This window comes from Eumetopias jubatus, unplaced genomic scaffold (assembly GCF_037043125.1).
Source record: "Eumetopias jubatus isolate StellerSeaLion01/CBP00866 unplaced genomic scaffold, mEumJub1_p1.0 scaffold_6, whole genome shotgun sequence".
NCBI classification, from domain to species: Eukaryota; Metazoa; Chordata; class Mammalia; order Carnivora; family Otariidae; genus Eumetopias; species Eumetopias jubatus.
This window is the reverse complement of record NW_028274812.1, coordinates 11,153-33,917: the sequence shown is the minus strand read 5'-3', so window position 1 is coordinate 33,917 and position 22,765 is coordinate 11,153. Positions and strand designations below refer to the sequence as shown.

At 50.6% G+C, this 22,765-nt stretch overlaps 1 pseudogene; it reads left to right on the top strand.

The window, feature by feature from the left end:
• Nucleotides 1–12,689: 12,689 nt before the first annotated feature.
• LOC148164032 (histo-blood group ABO system transferase 2 pseudogene) lies at nucleotides 12,690–13,884 on the top strand (annotated as a pseudogene).
• The last annotated feature ends 8,881 nt before the right edge of the window (nucleotides 13,885–22,765 follow it).

The window sequence follows — 22,765 nt, the reverse complement described above, 5'->3', positions numbered from 1 at the left end:
GTGTGTGTGTGTGTGTGTGTGTGTGTGTGTGGCTTGTGCGAGGAGATGCTCTTGCGTCCAGCCTGGGTGGCCCCCCAGCTCCCCTGGCTTCTGCTGCTCTCGACCAAGTGCCTGACTTCCGAGCCCTCTCGTGCCAGGCTCCTGGGGGCGGTGACGTGAAGCCTGTGTGAAGCGTGGGTGAATCCTTGGAACTGTTTCCAGTTCCAAATATCAACCAAGTAGAAAGCTGGTGTCCATGGAGAACACTCATATAACATCCAGTGGGACGGTTGTAGTTGGAAACGAAGCGACCATTTCCCTGTTTTCCTCCCACGAGTGGAAGGGTTTCCTGGGAAGCCACAGAGCAGTGTAGAGCGTGTCCTTGTATGGGGTGTTTTCAGTCTGTTCTACATCTGAATCTCAGGGACGGGATGCCTGCCAAAGAGGGCGTGGTATCTGTTGTGAAAGTTTCTTTTCAGATAAGGCCAGAGAGAGGGAGAGGTCGTGGGAAGAGGGAGAGGTGGGGGAGTGGAGATGGACCCGGCGGGGCAGGAGGGAGGGCCTGTGTCTGTGCAGGTGTGGGCACTTGGGACAGCCTGACTGAAATGAGGCCAAAACTCGGAGGAAGCGATGGGGCAAGGAGAAGCTTGGCGACTGAGGCTCAGGCAGGAGCCATCTGAAGCCCAGCACTGTGGCACAAGACACGGGAAAGCAGGAAGCAAAAGGGAAATCCAACCTCATGGCCACTGTCAAAAGGGAAACACTGTAGGTAGGAGGCTGTGCATAAAATGCCGGGAGACCCTTTGTTTCGTGAACAAAAGGAATATTTAGATGATTAGATTTTGGTGCATCCTCCGTGTTTGGAAATGTCAGATGATCTCTTCGCTGGATCATTTGAGTGTTCCCATTGGCTGTTGCCCCATGACTCACCTTAAAGAAACTTGGCCTGTGACGTGTGTGTGCGTTTCTCTGTGTGGAGGTGTGTCCCAGTGAGTGGATGTCGTTAACCCATAGGGCTATGCAACAAAAGACACACATTCAATAGAAATAAATCATGGAAGACCACCACCTGTTCTAGGGTTTCAGCATGATTGTGACCAAACCATTTTATAGAATCTCCTTACTGGAAGGCACAACACTCTGAAACTTTAAGATTACAGAGTATTTTACCGCAATAGGAAATAATAACTGGAATGGTATCTCAGACTCTGCATGAGATAGCTCTGTTCCTGTTGCAAAGCAGAAGGATGTGTATTTTGATACTGATGTTTCATCTCTGGCCCATGTTATTGTGAATGTATCCATTCTGTGCAGAACCACAGCTGCTTCCCAGACCATGTTGGGTGGAGAATCACTGTTCTAGCCCCACACAGCCTCACCGGTCTGTCTGGATTCTTCTAGACACTGGAATTGGTGAAAACTACAGGGAGTGGGGGAAGAGATACTGTGTCTTGTTTTCCTGACTTTGGATTTTGTTTCTGTATCGTCTCTTCTCAGCTATCATATGTTTCCACTGAGATCTCATAGTGAGTTGCCAAATTTGAAATGCATTAACCAGTTGTCTGCATCTGGACCAGTCAAGCAGTGGCTGTAGTTTGAATAAGTTATGTGTGCATGTAAAATATATACATATATACATATATACAAGTATGTGCATGAAATGTATATCTTCGTACTTTTTGATACAATGTACTCATTTGTTAATTTTTAATTATATTTGATATAAATCAAAGGTTTGTTGCAAAACTTTATATTTAAGAACAGTGTTAAAAAAAAAAAAAACCCAAAAAGACGTCCCAACCATGCAACACAACTGGGACCTGCTTTAAAACAATCCTGTGATTGACGAGTTTGCTGCCTGAGTAATATTGATCACCCAGACTTTGGATTCTGCTATTGTTTCTACAATGACATTTTGTATGAATCAAAGTCCTTGGATTAAAATAAAACTTAGCAAAAAATCAAAACAAACCCCACCATGCTGCTGGGTGATGTATGCAAGAGGTGTGGGAGTCAGCAACCTGTGCGTCTTCAGAAGGCAGGGCCACCTCCACGGGCGTGTGGGCAGGAGTGCAGAGCCGAGCAGCTCTCCGGAGAAAATAACCCCCTAAAACTGATTTGGGCCTGTTCATGATGCAAGTGTGGATCAGCCTGAGAATCTGGGTGGGGTTGGGGTGAGGGTCATGGGTTGGGGTCAGGGCCAGGGTCTGGATCGGGGTTAGGTTTAAGCATAATTGGCTTTCTTCCCCCTCCTCCAACTCCCTGGGCCTCCAGGGTAGACAGGACTCACCCAGGGTCACACACGAGTCAGAGGTGAGCTGGAGCATTGGTTTTCAGCCCTTCACTCCTGGGCTCAGACAGAAGAAAAGTGAAATGTCCACCTGATCACTGACTGAGATCCAACTCATCCCCAGTCAGGGGTTATAGGGGGACTCAGAGGTTATACAGGGTTCTTCCGCCCTCCCACCTGGGAAGGGTGCTGCTGGCCCCACTCTGCCTGGGCAGCCGCAAGTTCCAGCACGGCCCCACCCCACGAGGGCACTCTGTAGACACGAATGGATTCATATAGGACTGACTGCCGTGGCCTGCCCGCCCCCATGTACGGCCTTCTTGCGGGCTATTGGGGGCCCCCCCTGGCGCTGGCTAGATCCTTCGTCCCATCTGAGTGATTGGCAGGAAACAGACAGTAGACAGGACAGCCCTTGGCCTCTGACCATCCAGGGAGGCATCTGTGGCCCTCCAGCTCAGGCCAGAAAGGGTCCTGACAACCCCCACAGCCATTACTGAGCTGACTATGCTCCTGGCAGTGTTAACAGGCCCATGGGCAGTGTAGACAGCCCCACAGGATGTTTCCATTCCCAACATCTGTGTGGTTGAGACAAGTGCTTCCTCCTTCACCGTCTCTTAACCCTCCAAATGTTGGATGTGGCCCTGTCCACAGCAGCCATACAGCCATTCGGCAGACTGACCCTGCAGTCCTTTGGCCTCCCGATTGTGATGTAAACCTTTGACATACGTATTTGTTAAGAATTAAGGTTATGGGAGTAACTGTGCCTCCCAGCAGGCAGTTTCTCAGTGAGGCTGCCTGGTTTCAGAGAGTCACATGCATGATTCAGGGACTGTGGCCTCCAGAAAGTCTGCCATGTGTGGATTTGTGGTGTGGAATTATCCTTGAGCCTCCCACTGTTTCAATGAGCGATACTTTCCTTATCATCCTCACATTTGCTCTCTGTTCTTCATAAAAGAGAGAGAAGAGACTGGAGAATGAGCCAGTTTGTTCTTTGGGGAGGAGCGATTAATGTGGGGGGCAGGTGTGACTCCGGGGCTCCTTCCTCCCAGGGAGAAGAGTGAGGTCTGTGTGCCTTCCAGTCTCTGAGGTGTGAGGACCCAATATCCAAGGCAGGAGCCTTGAGTTTCCTACCAACAGCAAAGTTGCTTTTTCAGCAAGTGGGAGAGCGCCTTGCCGTCATGGGAAAATAGCAAGAGCACTGGATGGGCGGCTGCAGCCCGTGACCCTAATGAAGTGACCCCTTCCTTCCTTGGGCTTCAGATTCCAAAGCCGTGCAGTCAGTCACCAGTGATGCGGAATCTGCTGCTTTCCCAGCCTGGCATCTCTTCTCACGTCCAAGTCCAGCACCTCAGCTTGCCTTTGGGAACCCCATGTCACCTGCCTACCATCCAGACAGTTCCAGAGGGCAGACCCCACTTTCCACCCACTTCAGAGATGGGTGTATGATCCAAGTCTACCCAACCCCTTGCTCTCTATTTTCTGGGTGCTCTGATGGCTTCAAGGATGAGAGTGTGACCCAAGCCGGGCCAAAGACACTTAAAGCCATGACTTCATGGAAGCCAAGGGAAAGAGAAACCCTTCCCAGTAGAATGGATGGTGAGTGGGTGTCAGCCTGGAGTTGTGGGAGTCCCCAGATGCAGTGAGAGAGACTGTGCCTATGAATGGGGCCACCCCAGGGCACCTAGCAGGATGGAGTGTTGGAGTGTGTCTAGGTCACACTGTGAGAGTGTGAGCCTTTGGGCCTGCCAGGTCCAAACCCACTCTTGTCTCTTGCAAGTATTAAGGTATTTCTACCATTAAAAAATATTAACTTCTTTTACTTTAGTAAGTGTGTCCAGTCCCTTGCCATCCAAAAAAGAACTGGGTGACACATCAGGATCCACAATCCCTGAGACTCCCTGCGCACAGTGTCCTCGCTGAGCAGGGTATGGCTGGGGGAGAGGAAGACAGTGAGTGGGGTCGGGTCTAAGGGCAGCTCCAGAACAGTTCTGTCCCTGTTCCTTTTCTGTCCTAGGAGAGGAAAACCCCAGAACAGTGAGAGGAGAACCAGCAGTAAGATGAGGCCCTGGATGGCTAATTGGTCTGCCTGTTTTTTCCTTATTTTAGCGTCCATTTTATTATTGTGCATTTTTATTAGGAAATCACCCATTTCCTCTAGGCTTCCAGTCCGATGCAATAGGTTTCCCTTATTTGACCCTTAATGTCTGTTTTTTTTTTTAAAGATCTTATTTATTTATTTGACAGAGTGAGCGAGCGAGAGAGAGAGAGCACAAGCAGGGTGAGCAGCAGGGAGAGGGAGAAGCAGGCTCCCGTGGAGCAGGGAGCCCGACGTGGGGCTCGATCCCAGGACCCCGGGATCATGACCTGAGCCGAAGGCAGACGCTTAACTGACTGAGCCACCCAGGCGCCCCTGATTTCTCCGCTTTTTCTAGTTTTCTACAAAATTGTCACAATTAGTGAACAAATATTGATATGTTATTTTTAGCGGGAGTCCGTATTTTATTCAGGTTCCCTCTGTTCTACCTTTTCTCGCTCCAGGATCTCATGCAGGGCACCACGTGACATGTGCTCATCATGTGTCTTTAGGCTCTCCTTGGCTGTGACGGTTTCTCAGACTTGCTTTGTTTCAGTGACCTTGGCAGTGTTGAGGAGGACCGGTCAGGCGTTTTGTAGAAAGTCCCCCATTGGGATTTACTTGTTTTCCTCCTGATTAGACTGGGGTTATGGGGTTTTGAGGAAGCAGATCAGGGAGGTAAAGTGCTTTGTCGTTACTTTACAACAAGGGAACACTTGTCACTGCCCATTTAACGTTGGTCACCTGGCTGAGGCAGCATTGGTCAGGCTTCCCCACCAGGAAGTTACTCTTTCCCATGTGCAGGAAGACAACTGCCCTGAGCCCCCACTTTAGGAGAGGAGAGTTAGCTCCATTTACTTGATGAATGGTTGAGTATCTGCATCTATTAGTTGGAATTCTTATAGGAGAGGTCTATTCAATCCTCCTTATAAAAAGCTATGTAAATTGTTAATAAAAAGGCAACAAAGTAATTTAAAAGATCCCAGTCCCATTGGCTTCATTGACCAATTCATGAAACAGGCAGCATCCCGTTTAGCAAAAAGAAAGGGGCTCCTTTGAGCTGCAGGGAGGGGAAGGATTTTAAAGGCAGAGAGGGCATTGAAAAAAAGAAATTACTAGAAAAGGATGCACTATTTTAGGCAATGTCCCCCTCCTAAGGGGAACAGAAGGGGCCATTCAGTTCATTTTCCAGGTTGACCGGTTAAAGTTTACGTGGAGGTGAGGGTGTGTGGAACTGCAGTTAGGTCAGGTAGTAAGTCTTGGTTTGCTGGCTTGGGTCTCCTGACGTAAGTGACTCCATTTTGGCCCTGTGGTTTCTTTTTAAAAAATCGTCTATTTGGGGGCACCTGGGTGTCTCAATCAGTTAAGTGTCTACCTTCAGCTCAGGTCATGATCTCAGAGTCCTGGGATCGAGCCCCACGTCGGGCTCCCTGCTCAGTGGGGGGGTCTGCTTCTCCCTCTCCCTCTGTCTCTCCCCTCTGCTTATGCACTCTCTCTCCCTCTCAAATAAATAAATAAAATCTTAAAAAGAATCATTTATTTTTACCAGCACGGACACCAGGGTAGGTTATGTTCCAGCACCTCAGTGTTTGGTCGCTGGCTCATTCCTCCTTTGGTGATGGAGAGCACTTTCCATTGGCTCCTGCTTTCCATTGACATCATTCCATCTCTGTGGCTCTTTTCTTGGTACTTCCTTACTTTCTGATACGTCAAGATTATCCTGGCTCCTATACTTACTGTCCAAGTTCTAGCGTCAGCAAGTTCTTTAAGGAGCTCTGGGTAGTAGAGAATGGTATTAAAGTCTTACACGTGGGAGCTAAATGTCCATGCTCAGTGGACAATGCAAGGCAATATATGCCTGTATTCCCACCTATGTCGACACACCTAATGATAAAGATTTCTGTGTGGAACCGTCTGCGTCCATATTAAGCTAAGGACGAGTTTATACTGATGTCTCCAACCTGGTCCGCCACCACATGGAGATTGTGATCTTCTCCCTTTGCTGATCTGTAACTTCCTACTCTAACAGTGACAAACCTGGCTCTCACCACCGGCCCTTTATTTAATTCATTGCTCCATACCAGATTACAGATGTGGTGTTTTCAGAACTGTTAGCTACCACTCTGATGGCAGAGAACTTTATCAAATAGAGTCCACTGTATACGTACAGTACATTTTTTCTTTAATCTACAGATTCCATTCATTTCCAAAGTTACTTAGGTCAGCACCTTTTGTCATACAACCTACAGGGAGGGTTCTTCCCCCCCATATGTTTCTAATACAGTTAGATTATGTGTCACGTTCTGTATTCCATTGAAGGGGAGGAAGAAATTGTCCTTGGTCCAAGGTTCTTACCGCGGGATGAAGAAAGAAATTGACATGAGACAGATAAATAGGAGAAAAAAACCTAAAGTGCAATGATGTGCACATGGAGACCCAATAATGAACCTGAGGTCTAAAGAAATGACCAAGGAAGCCAGGTTTTATACTTTTTAGACAAAGAGAAACTACAGCTGTGATGAAATCACAGGACAAAGAAAACTTAACCTTGGGAGCTTCGATTAGTAAGGAATTCTAAACAAAATTTGGGCTGGGGTCGTAAATTAGTAAAAAGTAACAAGGGTTGTTTATACAGCCTTATGGGCTCCAAATCTCCCATCTCTGGTGATGTTGAAATGTCTTTACCTCCTGGTACAGGGACATCTTCACATGGGAGATTGATTTCCTTCCCAGGGGGACAGAGGAGGGTCTAAGTGTCCTCATTGCATAGGCTGTCTCTTAAGTAACTTTTATTTAAAATGATCTGTATGTCAAAGTGGCAGATTTGGGGCAGCCTGCCCTTGGCCCCCACACCATCCTGTGACACTCCCACATCCTAAACAACTTACTTTCTGTAGATTATTATTTACTCTTTGGGATGTAGAAATGTTTGTATTTTTTAAAGATTTTATTTTTAAGTAATCTCCACACCCAACATGGGGCCCGAATTCACAACCCCAAGATCAAGAGTTGCACACTCCACCAAATGAGCCAGCCAGGTGCCCCAAAAGGTTTGGGTTTTGTCAAATGCTTAATGGCAGGTATAAATCATGAAAATATCATGGAATTCACTCCCAGATCCTTATATCATCTCTAGTTTTGCCTTTTCCAGAATCTCCTACAAATCGGGTCACTCAGTGTGCAGCCTTTTCAGAATGGATTCTTTCACTTAGAAAAATACATGTAAAGTTCATCCATGTGATTGTATGGGGTGATGGTTCATTTCTTTTTATTGCTGAATAGATTAACAGGAGAAAAACAAGTCAAAGTTTAATATCATGCATATGTCCTGTATTCATGGGAGATACCCAGGAAAATGGTGTAATTCCTTGAAGTGGCCCAGCCCTCACCCTAAATGCTATCTTCAGCTAAAGACCAAAAGATTTTGGGTGGTGGGAAGGCCAGTTAAGGGATGTTATCAGGTGAGCACAGTAAACGAGGGTATGGTTGCTACACAGCTTTAAGTCTGTGCCTTCTCTTTTGGTAAGAGTTTCTTGAGATTTAGTAATTCTGTTCCTGATACAGAGGGAGACAGGCTTACAAATGGGGTGTTCCTTTATAAGTGTACATTTCACTCACCAAATGGCAACTTTTACCCAGTTTTCAGAGATTCTCCCATGTCTGGCGTTTCTTAAAATTAATCAGCCCAAATATCCCTTGTGCCAAAGAGGTATATTTTGCATGGCATATTCTGCTTCCTTCACGTGGATGCACTTAGTTTGCTTATGGATTCATTAATGGAAGGACATCCTGGTTTCTTTAAGTTTGTAACCATTATGAATGGAGCTACCGTGCATAACTGCATGTGAGTTTTTGTTCGGAAATAGTTTTTTCAAAGCAGTTGCTAAATACTAGAAGTGCAATTGTTGGATCTTAACATGAGACTAACTTAGGTTTGGAAAAAATGGCCAAAATGTCTTCTGAAGGGACAGTTGCTGCCATTCCTCACCTTCCAGCAATTGGTGTTCTTGTTTTTGGAGTTTAGTATTTGTGATAGGTGTGCAGTACTGGCTGTCTCACTGTTGTTTAAATTTGTACTTTCCTAATGATGATGTCAAACATAATTTTGTATGCTTATTTTGTATCTGAATATCTTCTTTGTCCAGGCATCTGTTCAGATCCTTACCCATTATCAATTAGGATGTTTGTTTCCTTATCATTGAGTTCTGATAGTCTTTTGTATTTTTTGAATACAAATCTTTTACCAGATTTGCGCTTTGCAAATATTTCCTCCCAGTTCGTGGCTTGTCTTTAGTTTTCTGAGCAAGGTCTTTCACAGAGCAAAAGTTTTTTTTCTTTTAAGATTTTATTTATTTATTTGACAGAGAGAGACACAGCGAGAGAGGGAACACAAGCAGGGGGAGTGGGAGAGGGAACACAAGCAGGGGGAGTGGGAGAGGGAGAAGCGGGCTCCCCGCTGAGCAGGGAGCCCGATGTAGGGCTCGATCCCAGGACCCTGAGATCATGACCTGAGCCGAAGGCAGACGCTTAACGACTGAACCACCCAGGCGCCCCGCAAAAGTTTTAATTTTAGGAAGTTCATGTTATCAATTTTTTTCATTTGTGGATTGGCTTTTGGTGTTGTGTGTTAAAGCTCATCACTGAACCCAAGACCATGTGGATTTTCTTTTTTTTACTTTTTGTTTTTTGAAAGATTTTATTTATTTATTTGACAGAGAGAGAGAGAGAGAGAGAGAGAGAGAGCAAGCACAAGCAGGGGGAACAGCAGGCAGGGGAGAAGCAGGCTCCCTGCTGAGCATGGAGCCCGACGGAGGGTTGATTCCAGGACCCTGGGATCACGACCTGAGCCGCAGGCAGCCGCTTCACCGACTGAACCACCCAGGCGCCCCCTTTATTTTGATTTTAAATCTATTTTAAATTTATCTACAATTTTAAATGAATTTTGGTGTAAGTTGTAACGCCTGTGTCTGCATTTCACTTAATTCCGTACGGTTTCTAATTAATAGTTTCTATTTCTGGAGAAGTCAGAGGATAATTGGACTCCATTTCAGTTCGAATTTCCCAAATGTAATGGATTCAGCTGGACCCCAGAAGGGACAGGTGCCTCCACGGAACTGAGTGCACCGCATCCTGCACTGCCCCCACCTCCCGCCGGGAGGCGCCCGAGTCCCGCCCCGCGACCCGTGCGGGGCATGCGCGCTCAGCCCTCCTCCTCCGGGGCGAGGACAGGTGTTCCAAGGACCCCCGCCGCGGCGCTCGCGCTCCCCGGGCCTCGGCCCTGCGTGTCCTCCCCGCGGCCGCACCGTCGGGGTCGGGGCGGGGCTCCGCCTGCGGCACGAACGTCGGCGGCTCGGCTTCTCGGGGCCGCGCGGACGTGGTGGTTTGAAGAGGAGCCGACTCTGCGGGAAACCCGCCCGCGCAGCGCAGCCCCTCCGTCTCCGCACTCAGACCCCAGCCGCGTCTCCTCGCCGCCCGCGGGGTGCCTCAGGGCGTGTTACCCCCGACGGGGCGCCGTCCCGCGGACCCGCCACCGAGCCCTCAGAACGTGTCCGGTGCGCAGTTCCCGGCCGTAGCCGGGGTCCCGCGGGGGCACGTCGTCCTCCAGAACTTCTTCCTTCTCCCCGAGGGCGGCTCTGTCTGCGGGAGACGCCAGCTCCCCGTCCCCTTCCCCTCGGCCCCGGCAGCCACATTCTACTGTGTGTCTCGGGACACTTCCTGTAAGTGGGACCACAGGGCGTCTGTCCTTCTGTGACTGGCCGATGTCGCTCAGCGTGATGACTTCCCGCTTCATGCGTGGTGTCGCCTGTGTCAGAGCCCCCTTCGTTTTTAAGGCTGAATCGTGCTCCGTGGTGTGTGCACCGCGTTTCGTTTATCCATTCGGCTGTCAGTGGACACTTGGGTTGCTTCCCCCTTTTGGCTGCGGTGACAAATGCTGCGCTGAATAAGGGTACTTCTCCTTTCGATTTTGGGGTATGTATCTGGGAGTATAATTGTTGAACCATACGGTCATTCTACTTTGATCTATTTGCCTAAATGCCAAAATATTTTATACGTAGACTGCACCATTTGTCACAAGCAAGGTGTAAGGGTTTCCGTTTCTCAACATCCTTTCCAAAATTTGTTATTTTAGTTTCCTTGATTATAGAGATTCTCTTGTGTGTAAAAGGATATCTAACTGGTTTAAACCTTCATTTCCATAAAGACTAAGGATGTTTAACATCTACTCATGTGCTCTTCACCATTTGTATGATTTCTTTGGAGAAAGGTCTATCCAAGTCTTTTGTCTATTTTAAGAAATGGGTCGTCTTTTTGCTGAGGAGTTGTAAACGCTCTTTACATGTTCTGGGCAACAGACTCTTATTAGATACATAATGTACAAATATTTTCTTCCATTTGGCGGGCTATCTGTTCACTTTCCAGATAGTATCTTACGATGTACAAAGATTTTTAATTTTTTTTTTTTACATTTCTTTTTTAAGAGTGAGTGAGTGTGCGAGTGGTCAGGGGCAGAGGGAGAAGGAGAGAGAACCTTAAGCAGGCCCCACACTCAGTGTGGAGCCTGACGTGGGCTCTATCTCATGACCCCGAGATCATGATCTGAGTCAAAATTAAGAGTCGGACGCTTAACCAACTGAGCCACCCAGGCACCCAGAACAGATTTTTAATTTTGAGGATATTATTTTATCTATTTTTTTCTTTGCTTTCTTACGCTTTGGTGTCAGATCTAATAGCATTGCTAGATCCAAGGTTATGAAGATTCATCACCACTTATTTCTTCTAGAGTTTATAGTTTTACCTCTTACATTTAAGCCTTTAATGTATTTTGAGTTAATGTTTATATGTGGTGTGAGGTAAGGGTCCAGTTTCATTCCTCTGTACACGGATAGCCAATTGTCTAGCACCCTTTGTTGAAAAGACCCTTCTCTCCCCCAGTGTAATGTTGTCCACCCTTGTCAAAATTCAGTGGACCATAGATGAAGGGGTTTATTTCTGGGCTCTCAGTTAAATCCCACTGATGTGTATGCATATCTTTTTTAAAAAAATGATTTATTTTTAAAAATGTTTTAAATTTAAATTCAATTAACATATAATGTATTATTTGTTTCAGGGTGAATGCATACCTTTATGACAGTATCAAAATGTTTTATTTACTGTTGCTTTGTATTAATATTTGAACTTTGGAAGAATGACCTTTCACCTTTGATTTTCTTTTTCAAGATTGTTTTGGCTGTTTTGTGGTCCCTTGAAATTCCATATGACTGTTAGGATTAGCTTGTGCAGTTCTTTCCAAAGGCCTTTGTGAATTTTCTTGGGAACACATTGAATTTCCACATTGCATTGTGTACTATTGCCATCTTTTCAATAGTATGTCTTTTCATCACCGTGGGGTCCTCAGATTTATTTAGGTTTCCCTTTCTTTCAGCAATGTTTTGTAATTTTCAGCGTATAAGACTTGCACCTTGATTACATCTATTCCTAAGTATTTTGTCAATGATAATGTTCCCTAAAATGGAATTGTTTTCTTAAATTATTTTTTGGATGATTCATGGCTAATGTATACAAATAAGAGAGATTCTTGTGTATTGATATTAACTGGCTGTAATCATTTGTTGATTGTTTAGGAAGCTCTGTCTATAAGATGATGTCATCTCTGGTCTCTGAATAGACCTAGTTCTACTGTTTTCTTCCACATGTGGATTTCTTGCCTTATCATTCTGGGTAGAACTTTCAGTACGATACTGAGCAATGAGTGAAAGCCAGCATGATGGACTTGTTTTTGATTTCAGAGTAGAGCTGTCAGTCCTCAAAATTGAGCATGATGTTTGATTAGAGTTAGGGTTGGGGTTAGGGTTAGGGGCTAGGGTTAAGGGTTAGGGTTAGGGTAGGTGACCCTGTGACCCATGAAGCCTGACAGTCAGCATGCTAGAGCCAGGAACACTCCCCCTGTGCTGAGCTCCCCGGCAAACCCTGCACGTCCCCTCCCCTGGCTGACCCCCTGCAGGTTCTGTCCCCACCTGCCATGAGTTGAGCACCTTTGGGCACAGCCCTTGTTTCTATGGCCTACAGACTGGGTAGAATCAGCTGCATGGGTTTCTAGCCTCTAAGCCTCAGGCTCCCCTTTGTAAGATGGGGTCCTGATGGCTCCCATCTCTGGGAGCCAAAGGTAGGGAGGCCCCACCAGCAGACGCGCTCAGGCCAGGCCAGGAGGGTGGCTGTTGCTTAAAGCAGCCCAGGGCCTGCCCTCCTTGAAGAAAGTGCACACGTTCACGGCCCAAGTTTTGGGATCCTGCTGCCAGCCTCTGGCAGTGACCCTCCTCCAGCCCTGTCCCCTGTCCCTGTGGATACATGGTCTTCCTGGAGATGTTCCTGCAGAGAGTTGAGAAGCAGTTCACGGTGGGACACAGGGTCACCTACTACGTCTTCACCAATCAGTTGCCCGCCGGGCCCCATGTGCCCCTCCGGGAAGGCCAGAGGGTGGTGGTGCTCGAGGTTCCCGGCACCCCGCGCTGGGAGGACGCGTCCATGCAGAGCACGTGATGATCCGCCGCTTCTGTAAGCAGCTTTTCCCATCATCGTGCGCTGAAATAAAGTTCTCAGACACCAATCTGAGCGGCCATGCAGGGCTGCCTCTGTAAGTAGGGCAGCAGCAGCTGGGTTCTGCACATCGCTTTTACGTCATTTTTTATCAGAAAAGCAAAGGCAGACGCCTCAAAGCGTGGGAAAGGAGGACAAAGGGATGGCAAGTATGCTGAAGCTGTGAAGCAGGCCTGCACCCTCCTCTACGCGCAGGCACGCAGGGAGGCCGTCATGGGATCGGGGAAGAGTGGGACGTTTGTGCTAGCAAACGCCAGGTGCAGGAAGGGGGGCACGGAGGGTTACATTCTTTCCTGGCTCCTAACCTTTGCCCTGCCCCTGGGGATCATGGGATCCTGCTCCTACCGGGCCATTGTGGTCAGTAGCCTGAGAACAGGAACGCTGCTGACGTTTCAGCTGCTTCCACAATCACTCCTTAGGGCTGACAATATATTTTCTAAGATTAACTCCACAATTCCTCTGTGAGGTGGACTACCTGGTGTGCACAGAGGTGGACATGAAGTTCCGCGACCACGTGAGTATGGAGACCCTCTTTGGCACCCTGCACCCCGGTTTCTACCAGGCGGCCCACAAGGATTTCAGCTACGAGCATTGGCCACAGTCCCAGGTGCACATTTCCCAGGGGCAAGGGCTACTTTGACTACAAGGGGGCCTTTTCTGGGGGGTCGGTGGTAGAGGTTCACCAACTGACCTTGGCCTGTCACCAGACAATGGGGGTCAACCTGGCCAATGGGATCGAGGCTGTGTGGCACGATGAGAGCCACCTGAACAGGTACCTGCTGGGCCATAAGCCCATTAAGGTGTTGTCCCCAGAGGACCTGTAGGACCCACAGCTGCTGGCCTGCCGCCAGAGGACCTGTGGGACCCACAGCTACTGGGCTGCCCCCCATCCTGAAGAAGCTGAGATTCATGGCTGTGCCCAAGAATCACCAGGACGGCAGCAGTGGTTAGTACTTGAGGAGTCGTTTTGGTGCCCACCGGGTCTTTCACTCGAGTTAACAGATGAGTCAGAAGGAAGGACGTCATCAGTTAGGAAGTATAGACGAAGGTCAGAGTGGAGGTGGGCAAAGGCCTCTTTCAGAGAGCGGGGAAGCTCTGAGCTGCTTCTATACACCTTGCCCTGCTCATCGCTTCTGGCTGCCTGGCCCTGAGTTCTGTCCTTTCAATGAATTGGTCATCTAGTAAGTAACATGTTTCTCTGAGTTCCATGAGCCACTGGAGCAGATTATTCAGACCTGAAGAGGTTGTGGGGACCTCCAATCTGTAGCCCATAGCTCGGAAACAGGGGTGACTTCTCTGCCCAGCCACTGGCTGACCACTAAGTTAACAGCACAGGGATTCAGTAGCCATACACACAGCAAAGAATACAGACTTGACAAAGTAAATTCAGAAAAGTCACTAAACCAACAGTAGCAACTACAACGAGCAGCAATCATGAAGCCTGGCGTGGGGAAGGTCTGATGTTCGGGATGCTTCCATTATAATAATCATAATCACACCCTGGACTTGTCACTGGGGCCAAGTCCCCTGGCTGGGGGCCAATAGCTCCTACATGTTCCATGTGCCTCTCTCCCTGGCTCCTCCAGCCATGCACTGTCCTGTGCTGCTTCCCAGTAGAGGTCCGTTTTCACCAAAGCCAGGAAGATGGGATGGGTTTTTCTGACTCCGCACCCCCCGCCCCACAGTGTTGCAAGAGAGGAAAAAGTTTTCCTCAACCCTTTGAAGGTCCCTGGCTGAGTCTGGAAATTGACAAAGACAGATGGACGGGAGAAAAGCAATCAAAATGTATTGATTGTTTTGGTGGGAACCTCACAAGACCATGACGACCAGCAGAGGTGACTGGAGCAGACAGCTCTTCTACCTTTTAGACAAAGAAGCAGTAAGTGTGTGAAGAATTGACAGACACAGGGGTTTGGACTAGGGCTCGTAAACGGTAAAGAAGTTAACTAGGAAGATAAGGGTTCGTTTAACCAGGTGTGTTCGTATAGACCCCGTGGTCCTAAATTCCTTGACTCTGGTGATAAGCACGTCATCCCTGTGGTCCGGGGAGAGAAAGTTCCACATGGGAGTATTCTGACCTGCTTAAGGGAAGAAGGGCTGATGGCTGGGGGTCAGAGAGACCTTCTTGCTTCTGCTCTATGCAAAAGTTCTTTTAGCTTCTATATTTAATTTGCCAACATGCCATATTTAGGTTAGTGTGTCCTGACCCTCACTGGCCTGGTGCTGTACTCTGTCTCCTAGTATCCAGGATATTGGGTGTGCTGCTGTGGAGACCTCCCAGCCCTGGGGTAGCCCCTTGTCCAGGGAGGCACCTGCCTCAATGGGAGGGTTGCTAAGGGTGGCCGCCCCTCCTCAGGGAGATTGGGTGGGAGAGTGCAGATCTTACTTCGAGAAACTGACTTACATTTCCTAAAAAGGTCTACCTGACAGTGGGATCATACAGGGGTTCTATTTTTAGTATTTTGGGGAAAATCCATCCTTTTCCCAGCATGGCTGTGCCAACCAAAGTCAATTCCGGATGATTTTTACCTATAAACCAGAGATTTTTTAAGAACTCCAGCAGAGAACATGAGGAGAACATTTTCATGACCTTAGACAGGCAGAGATTTCCCAGGATGCAAAGTATACTGACCGTAGGAACAAACCGGTGACTTAGAAACTATGAAATGAAGAACTTGTTCTCCTTCTTCCATTTCTGGCTAGTGTGCTGGTCTGTGGCTCGATCTCACCTCAGGCAGCTGGAAGGTTGACCTCCCAGGTCAGCTACCACTGAGATGGCTACTGTTTCTAGAAATTCTTTGGGTGTGGCCAGGTTTCCCCACCTGTGCACTGATCAAGTCGGCGACCTCTAACAGTGGAGCCATGGGTCCTCCAGGCATGGTCCCCCCCAATCCCCCAGTAAAGCCATCCCACTGAGGGTTTAGGGGGACGGGAGCTGCCCCTAGGCAAAACTGGAGATTCTCACTGTCCCTACCTGGCCTTCAGATGCTGCCTCTGGTGTCTTCTTGGAATCCTGACCTGTCAGTTTTCGGCAGCTGGTCCAGTCGTACCCTCACTTTCTGGGAGGGGGATTTGGTGGAATCTGCAGTGTGTCCTGCAGCCTCACCAGGATCGCTTTTTGAAGGCACATCGTCTGGGCCATCTGAGGACCCAAGACTGTGGGTCTGTGGCCTGGAGGGATTCTGAGCAGCGCTGGTGGGATGGGAGGGTTGTAAGGCCCAGAGGCAGGTTTCCAAAAGCTATCTGGGGTCCCCGGCATCCTACCGTTTTCGAATCAAAGCCCTGAGATCTTTAAAATGCCAGCCACGGTACAGCATGGGCCACAAAAACAAATGTCCCTGTGCACCCACCCCACCTAAACTATTGGCCATTTCTTGTCACTTGAGCTGAGTATAAAGGATTGGGAGTTGGGGCTTGAGGGGGGATCCTGGGCCAGACTTTGTATTTGGGGGACAAAGGCCATCAGACAATCTTGTGCTGAGCCTGAGGATGGGGTCTGTGTGGAGACCCCAGCTGCAGGCACTGCTGTCCACTGATGCCCCCTCAGGCTGTCCAAGTGCCCCTGCTGCTGGGGGAGCACCTGCCCTGTCCTCTCTGCAGAGGGCTCACTCCTGCACCAGGTGCGCCTCCTCCTGCGAGTCACTGTCAGCCTGCAGCCTGGGAGGGTGGCTACCCAGAGTTCCTCCAGCTGCTGGGGGAACACCTGCCCCCTCCTCTTTGTCTGAGAGCTCTGTCCTGTACCAGGGGCCTTCTCTCCTGCCAGTCCCTGCCAGCCTGCAGCCTGGGAGGGTGGATACCCTGACAACCTCCAGCCCTGGGGACAGAGCCAGTGCGATGTGGTCTCCCAGCAGGTCTGAGCACCAGGCCTGTACATTGCTCACTCTCCTCCTGTGGGATCACTGTGCCACATCCTCCCTCAGGCTCCCTGGGCCCAAGTCCTCCTCTGCTCAGGGACCACTCCCTGCCCAGGCTCCACATGGTGAGACCGGGAGCAGGTCATCTGGACCTTCTGGACTCTCGCTTCCGTGCCCGTGACATGGGCACAGTGCAGCCTCACAGACTGCTCAGAGGAGACCCAGCGCAGGAAGACGCAGGCCGCTGCAACGGAGATGCCAAGTGACCCCAGAGGGAGCGCACGGGACTTGCACAGGCCCACCAAGGTGCTGTCCCCGGAGGACCTGTGGGACCCACGGCTGCTGGGCTGGCCCCCATCATTCCTCGGGTCATGAAGAAGCCGAGATCCATGGCTGTGCCCAAGAATCACCAGGACACCCAGAACTCATGAGGCGCTGTCCCCAGAGGAGCTATGGGATCCACGGTATTGGGCTGTCCCCTGAAGGACCTGTGGGACCCGCGGCTGCTGGGCTGGCCCCTGTCATGAAGAAGCTGAGATTCGGGCCATGCCCAAGAATCACCAGGACACACAGAACTCATGAGGGGCTGCCCCCAGAGGCCATGCAGGACCCGCGGCTGCTGGGCTGTCCCCTGGAGGATCTGCGGGACCCGAGGCTGCTGGGCTGGCCCCCCATCATTCCCTGGGTCATGAAGAAGCTGAGATCCATGGCTGTGCCCAAGAATCACCAGGACATCTGGAAGTCACGAGGGGCTGCCCCCGTCTCCATCAGGGGGTGCTGCCTTGAGCGGAGCTGTCAGAGCAGATTCCTACTTCTGTCCCCTTGAGGGAAACTGTGGAGCCCAGCACTGCTTGCACGGGCACGCCAACGCCCCAGGCACCCCTGTGCACAGGAGGCCTGCCTGGGGGCACACGTTCCTCTCTTTGTGGTCACTCCATTTTGATCATTTCGGGGTCATTTGCAACGGTGAACGGCTCCAGTTTTATGTCAGAGGTTTTTCTGTGTCAATGCTGAGCAACCATCTTTAAAAAGAACGATTGAGGGAAAAGGTTTTCTCTCTGGTTCTAAACAGACATTGCCTGTTGGTGCTGGGAGCAGCCCTGTAGCAGCCATGGAGCCAGAACAGGTGCTGGCCGGGTCTTCCCTCCCAGTCCTTACACCTCACCGCAGCCGTGGGGCTTCAGGGTCAGGGTGCGCCGAGTCACCTCTCAGACCCCCCAGTGCCCTCACCACCAGAGGCCTTGGCCGTGGCCACTAGCTCTGCCTCCAGGAGCGTGGAGCCCTCTGGGCTATATAAGGTTCCTGCCTTGGTTTTAAATGGCTATTTCTGGGCGCCTGGGTGGCTCAGTTGGTTAAGTGACGGCCTTCGGCTCAGGTCATGATCCTGGAGTCCCAGGATCGAGTCCCACATCGGGCTCCCTGCTCAGCAGGGAGTCTGCTTCTACCTCTGACCCTCTTCCCTCTCGTGTTCTCTCTCATTCCCTCTCTCTCAAATAAATAAATAAAATGTTTAAAAAAAATAAATGGCTATTTCTATGCTGGTGTTTGTGAAATGTGGGCACTCGCTCCGTCTGGATGCACGTCCCCTTGGGATTCCTCAGTGCCCACCAGTGGGTTTGCACTTGTGCACTTTCTCTGGACCAGCTGCCTGCACTGTGTCTTAGCAAGCACTTACTGAGCTCAGTCACCCAACAAGGGGCAGAGCGTGAGAGTGAGAACTAAGATACAGGCTCCCTGCTCCTGGGCCCTCCAGGGATTTGTGACGGCCCTGACGTCCTGACTCACTTCTTTTGTATTGTGGTGTAATGGACATACAGTTGATACCATGAAGCGTGTTTCAGTGGCAATAAGTATATTCCCTGTTCTGCACCGGCTACTTCCGGTCCATTGCCACAATGTTTTCATCATCCCCAACTGAACCTCTACCCACGAGACCCTAACCCCCCATTCCCTTTCCCCAGCCCCGGCACCCAGCAGCTCCTTCCACCTCTGTGATGGGAGTTCTCTCCATCCCTCACAAGTGGGGTCCTCCAGTGTCGGTCCTTTAGGGACTGGTTTATTTCACATGGCATAATGGCCTCAAGGTCTGTCCCTGTGAGCCTGAACCTGACCCCACTTTTCCCCCAAAAGTGTGGCTCAGCCCTCTCCTGTCTGAGCCGAACCTCCTCAGTCCCCTCTGTTCCCCTCACCTTCCTCCTCAGCCTGAAGATGATCCCAGCCAGTCTGCAGCTCTGAAGACCTGTTCAGTCCGGATGCCAGGCACATACCCCGGGGGCCTCGGGCCTCACCTATGCCCCATCTGTCCACGTCAGGTGCCTGCCCCCCTCCCCCAGCTGACCACCTGCACCTCTCACAAGTGTCCCCATCTCAGGAGAGGGAAACACCAAGTCCAGACCCTTGGAGTCCTCTGGGACTTCTTGCTTGCTACCAACTTTCCCAGTAGTGAAGTGGCTACTGGAGGACATTCAATGTCCAAAACATTTAAAGGCATACATGAGTCTCTGCTGCCTAAGGCAATGGATAACAGTTGGGGCAAATAGAAACCAGGCAGAATCATCGGAAGAAAGGCTGAGGAATGAGGAGCTTTAGGGAAGAAGGGTCTGGAAGCTCTGACTGCCCCTACCTGACCTTCAGATGCTCCTCAGTTACTCCTGTGCCTCTGGTATCTTCCTGGAACCCTGACATGGCTGTTTTCAGACAGCTCGTGCAGCAGCACCCTCAGTTTCTGGGAGGTGTATTTGCTGGAATCCACAGTGTGTCCTGCTGCCCCACCGGGATCGCTTTTTGAAGGTGCATCGTCCGGGCCATCTGAGGAGCCAAGACTGTGGGTCTGTGACCTGGAGGGATTCTGAGCAGAACTGGTGGGATGGGAGGGCTGCAAGGCCCAGAGGCAGGTTTCCCGAAAGCTGACTGGGGTCCCCGGCATCCTACCATTTTTGAATCAAAGCCCTGAGATCTTTAAAATGCCAGCAATGTTACAGCATGGGCCAGAAAAGCAAATGTCCCTGTGCACCCAACCCCACCTAAACTATTGGCCATTTCTTGTCACTTGAGCTGAGGTCAAAGGATTGGGAGTCAGGGCTTGAGGAGTGTCCTGGGCCAGACTTTGTATTTGGGGGACAAAGGCCATCCAGACAAGCTTGTGCTGAGCCTGAGGAGGGGGTCTGTGTGGAGACCCCAGCTGCAGGCACTGCTGTCCACGGATGCCCCCTAAGCCTGCCCCAGTGCACCTGCTGCTGGGGGAGAGCCTATCCCCTCCTCTCTGCCTGAGGGCTCTCTCCTGCACCAGGTGCCTCCTCCCCTGCCGGCCACTGCCATCCTGCACCCCGGGAGGGTGGCTACCCCGAGTTCCTCCAGCTGCTGGGGAAGCACCTGCCCCCTCCTCTCTGCCTGAGGGTTCTCTCCTGCATCAGGTGCACCTCCTCTCCTGCCAGTCACTGTCAGCCTAGAGCCTCGGAGGGTGGCTACCCTGACACCCTCCAGCCCTGGGGACAGAGCTGCTGTGGGTGAGATGCGGTCTCCCAGCAGGTCTGAGCACCAGGCCCACATAGTGCTCACTCTCTTCCTGCAGGCTCACTGTGCCACATCCTCCCTCAGTCTCCCTGGGCCCAAGTCTTCCTCTGCTCGCGGACCATCCTTGACCCATGCTCCACACGCTGGGACTGGGAGCAGGTCGTCTGGACCTTCTGGACTCTCGCTTCCATGCCCGTGACATGGGTACAGTCTGGCCTCACAGACTGCTCAGAGGAGACCCAGCACAGGAAGATGCAGGCCACTGCAAGAGAGATGCCAAGTGACCCCAGAGGGAGCACACAGTCCTTGCAAAAAGCACCGGACTCACAGGACCCAGCGTGGGATGTGGGCGTCAGGCCAGGGGGCACAGGGAGTCCTGGTGGGGGTGGCCCTGGTGGAGAGGCCACGGAAGGGTCCCAGAAGAGGCAGGAGACAAGGAAGACGACAGGATAGAGCTTCCCAAGGAGGTTGATGGAAGGATCAGAGAATCGCAGAGACCCTTGGGAAAACTCAGAGGCCCTGGAGATGTTGGCTGAAACGTGTCATTTGGTCAGAAAAGTTGGGTCACAACACCCCAGTCGACACTGGATGATTTACTCTTTGTTGGTTCTAGGAATCAGTAGGTACCTGCCATTAGAACTCACATCGCATGAAGTCTAGGATATACTTACTTTTCATCACTTTTCAGGACTAGATTTTTCTAGAGGAAGTGCTAAGCATGGGTCTCTCCATTCTTTGTGCAACTGGCCGGTGTTTTCAGGAGCAGATTCCTGGTGCTCATCACCAGTGCTAGCCCTGAGGACTGCCCCCGTCACCTCCCACAGTGGACGTGACCATGTGGGTTGGGGGGTGCTCACTGATGAAGCCCCAGTGCTCAGTACACAGCAGGGACCCCAGATCCTCTGCTGAATGAGGGAGGAAAGAGGGAGGGAGGGAGGGAGGGGGAGGGGAGGGAGGGGAGGGTTGGAGGTGGGGAATGAATGAGGGAGAGAATGAATGAGGGAGGGAGTAAAACCACAGAAGCTGGGTCCATAAATCAGGAGTCCTTAGTTGGGGTGAAGTCCGAGGGCATCACAGCCTGGGCCCTGGATGGTGGCTCAGGGCACGTCCATCTATCCTCCCAGTGCTGACCTTCCTTCTCCTTGCACCCGCTGTCATCCTGGATCCTCTCCCCCTCCTCCTCAAACAATTCCCAATGTTCCCAGGGGCAGGGTGGCAGGACGGGTGGGTCTCAGGAGGAGCTTCCCAGATCCTGTGCCCTGGATGACACCGGGACAGTAGCTGCAGGGCATTCTATCATGAGAACTGGGACAGTGGATCCCATCCATCTCCTTGGGCATTAGTGTTGTTCCATTCCCTGCTCTCTCCAGCACCGCTGTGATGAACACTCCTGACAATAGGTGTGTGAAAAACCGAGCCGGAGTTTCCGGGGCTGAGTCCGAGGCTGAGGATGGGTGCACCTGTGGCCTGGGATGGGTGCTGCTCACTGTTCTCCCAGACAGGGGTGCCTGTCACCCTTCTCTCCAGGGGACCTCTACTTCCTCATGTTCTCCCCAGGGCTGCTGGTCCACAGACCAGACACCTGCCAGTCTGAGGGTGACCAGCGCTGCCTCCATAGGGTTTCCTTTGCCGGAGTCCTTCCCCAGGAGCTCCCGCATCTCTGACCCATATTCCCTGCGTGCCAATCCTTCCGCCTTGGACTTGCATGTGTTTGGTCTCCGTCCCTGTGGAACCCAGTGACTTGGAGCGTGGTTTGGACCAGAGTCAGGTGAACCCTTTCTTTGGCCTTGGGTTGTGAGCAATGCTTTTGCCCTTTGTGGTGTGTCTTCCAGCTTTCTGCATTTCCCTGGTTTCTGTGTGGGTCTCAGGAGGAACCAGCCCTGTCCTGTCTGGGTTCAGGCTGTGGTGTCCCAGCAGGACCAGGGGTCTCAGCCCCGAGATTGTGCCCATAATTCCTAAAGTGGCCTCTATGATTCCATCTGATGTGTCATCCGTCGGGGATTTCAATATCAAATAAGGGAAATTTTATGACAAATAAACACAGAAGAAAATGGGTCCCCTTTGAAAATAGGGGGGCAGACACAAAGGCCCCTATTGTGTGATTCCACTTACAGAAACATCAGGAATAGGTAAAGGAACAGAGAGAGAAAGCAGCTTAGGGGTCACCGGGGTCTGGGCTGCAGGAGAAATGGGCAGGGAGGGCTTCTGGTTCGGGGCCTCCTTTGGGGAATGAGATATTCTGCGGCAATGTTCTGGGGTGTGGTGGCACAGCGTTGGGCATGTACTTAATGCTCAAGACGTGTTCAATTGAAAACAAGTAATTTTATTTAAAACAAATAATAAACAGTATATAGGACATGGAAGGATAAAATAACAGTTAATATGTACCAGAGAGAAAGAACACAGGGGGAGGGGATGAAACAATCGGGCGGGCTCTCGGGTTCCGGGTATGGAAGTAAG